Below are 3,268 nucleotides of genomic sequence, written 5' to 3' on the forward strand. Positions count from 1 at the left end.
GGAATGCCAAGAGAACAAGCAGACCTGTACTGAAGAGGGTGAAAATGGGTTGTTCTTTGGAAGGAAGGATTTTGAAACCCCATCTCACATACTTTGGGTATGTTGTTAGTAGACATCAATTCTTAGAAAAAGACAATATGCTTGGAAAGTAGAGAGAAAGATATGTGATGAGGCAAATTGGCAAAATGACTGCAGCAACGAATTCAAAGGTGACGGTGAGGATGACACACGATAGGATAAATTTCAGATCTGTTGTTCACAGTGTTGCTAAAGTTACAGTTGACACAATGATACAAAGCAATAACAAGAAGATACAAATAAAGATAGAGATGTTGTTGTTGTTATGTGCCATTGAGTTGCATATGACTCATAGCAACCCATTGTACAACAGTGCTATCCTGTGCTAATCTTACTGTCTCTGACAAACCTACCCCCATTACCCCAGTCACTGAATCCATCCATCTAATTGAGGGTCTTCATTTCCTGCACTGTCCCTCTACCCTCCCAAGCATGACATCCCTCTCCAAGGACTGGTTCACATATTTTTACCAATGAATTTTCCACTTTTTCTACTTATTTTACTGAGTTGTTGTTAAGTGTCATCAATTCGCTAGTGACCCATAACAACCCTATGCACAGAAGCTCTGAAGCCTACCCTGTCCTGAGTCAATCTCACTAATTTCAACATACCATCCCCCATTGCCCTAGTTACTGAATCAATCCATCTCATCCAGGGCCTTCCTCTCCTGTACTATCCCTTCACCCTTCTGATCATGATGTCTTCTCTAAGGACCAGTTTCTCCTGGCCAAGTGCCCAAAGTATGTGAGATGGAGCTTCAAAATGATAACCTATTCAAATTTTGTAAATAAACTAGTATAAATAATTAAAAAAATTCATAGCCTCCAAGGAGAAACTTGGTTTCACCCCATGCAAGACAGACCCATTTGTTTTCTTGATGTTCAGTGGTATGTTAAAGACTCTTCTCCAGCACCACAATTCGAAGGCATCAATTCTTCTGTCATCCTTACTCATTGTCCAGCTCTCTGATGCATAGTAAGTAATTGCGAAGACCATGGCCTGAATCAGGCACATCTTGGCTTCTAGACTGACAACGCTACGTTTCAGTACTCTGGAGAGGTCCCTGACAGCATGCTTTCCCAATACAAAATGTCTTTTGATTTCCTGACTGCTTGTGTTAAGAGTGTTGATTGTAAAGCTGAGCAAGCTATACTTGTTAACAACCTCAATCTTTTCTCCATCTATCATGGTGCTGCCAATCGGCCCAGTGGTAAGAATCTTTGTCTTCTTGATGTTGAGCTTCAATGCATATTGAAGACTATAGTCCTAGACCTTCTTCAGCAAGAGCTTCAGGTCCTCCTCAGTTTCAGCAAGCAGGGTGTGTCATCCGCATCACTTAGGTTGTCATGAGTCTTCCTCAAATCTTGATGTCACATTTCTCCTCATAAAGACCTGCTTCCAGAATGATCTTTTCTGCATGTAGATTGAAAAGTTATGGATACAGAATGCATCCCTGACACTCTCCTTTCTTGATTTTGAAGTTGAATTGTTTCCCTTCTCTGTTGTGAGGACTGCTTCCTGGTCAAAGTATAGGTTTGGCACAATCAAGTGTTCTGGGATTCCCATTTTCCTCAAGATTAGTCACAAGTTGTTGTGATCCACACAAATGCCTTTGCATGGTCAATGAAACACAGATAGACATTCCTCTACCTCTCTGCTTTCTGAAATAGGCAATAATATCTCTAGTGCCACAACGTCATCTAAAGCCAGCTTGTATTTCTGGTAGTTCTCTGTCAATGTCCTGTTCCAGTCATTTCTGGATAGTCTTCAGCAGGGTTTTTTTGGTGTGTGATATTAGTGATCATGTTTGATAATTTCTACACTCTGTTCATCTCTTTTTAGGAATGGGAATAAATATGGATCTCTTCCAGTCAATTGGCCAGATAGTTGTCCTCCAGATTTCTTGGCACAACCTGGTGACTATATGAAGGGCAACATCTGTTCTTTTAAATATAACAATTGGTATTCCATCAATTCCTGGGGCTTTATTTTCTTATTTTTTGCCAAATACTTCAGAGCAACCTGAACTTCCTTCTTCATCACCATTACCTCTTGATCATATGTTATTTCTTGAAATCATACTGTGTCAGCCAATTCTTTTTGGTACAGTTATTCCGTATACTCCTATCTTCTTTTAATGCTTCCTGAATCATTCAATATTCTGCCAAGAGCATCCTTAAGCACTGAACTAAAGAACAAATTTTACTGGTAGGGTAAAACTTCACTCACTGTGAAAAATTTTTAAGCACACACGATTCTTATGAGATTGTGCTGGCCCCTCCCACAGAGCAAGGTCATATTAAAGATCCAATCTGAAAAACAACCATTTTCATCTACATTTTTCTTAAATACAGGAAGTTTACATTTTTTGTTTTGGAATGTTGGGTTTTCTTTAAGAACTTCAACATAAGCACACATAATAAAACTTCTTATTCTCATTTCTCTTTTCCCCCTTTCCTCCTCTCCTTTTCTCTATTTTCCACCTTTCTCCTCCTGTGCCTCCTCCACTTTTGCCTCCTCCTCCTCCTCCTCCTCCTCTTACTCCTCCTCCTTCTCCTCCTCTTCCTCGTCGTCCTCCTCCTCCTCCTCCTTCTCCTCTTCCTTCTTCTTCATTCACACTTGCTCTATCCCTGTTGCTCTCTCTTGCTCTCTCTCCTTGTCCCTCTTTTCTTTCTTTCCCCTTCTCTGTCATTACTGTTGTTGATGTTAGTTGCCATTGAGTCAAGTATGAGCCAAAGCAAGTTCCTCTCATCACTGCTCGGCTCTAATATCCAGGTTCCCAAATCCACCTCTGCTCCTTGCCAGGTAAATTCACCTGAGCAAACTTCCTGGGGAAGATTACTCTAAAGCAACTTCAGTTCTTTGTCAGAAGACACAGAAGAAAAAAAGGGAAAAGTGTTCTGTTACAGGAATAATAGTACCAACCTATTGCAGAAAGTAATTACTGTTGTTGTTATGTTGTTAGGTGCCAAAACGTGAATTTGATTTGTTGTTGTTCTTATGTGCTGTCGAGTTGTTTGCGACTCATAGCGACCCTATGTACAACAGCCCTAAACCCTGCTCTATCCTGTGCCAATCGTATGGCCTCTGACACACCCATCCTGATTATCCCAGTCACTGAATCAATCCACTTCACAGAGGGTCTTCCCCTCCTTCGCTGTCCCTCCACCCTACCAAGCATGATGTCCC

Source organism: Elephantulus edwardii, unplaced genomic scaffold (assembly GCF_000299155.1).
Source record: "Elephantulus edwardii isolate Elephantulus edwardi_28Jun2011 unplaced genomic scaffold, EleEdw1.0 scaffold00388, whole genome shotgun sequence".
In the NCBI taxonomy this organism is placed as follows: Eukaryota; Metazoa; Chordata; class Mammalia; order Macroscelidea; family Macroscelididae; genus Elephantulus; species Elephantulus edwardii.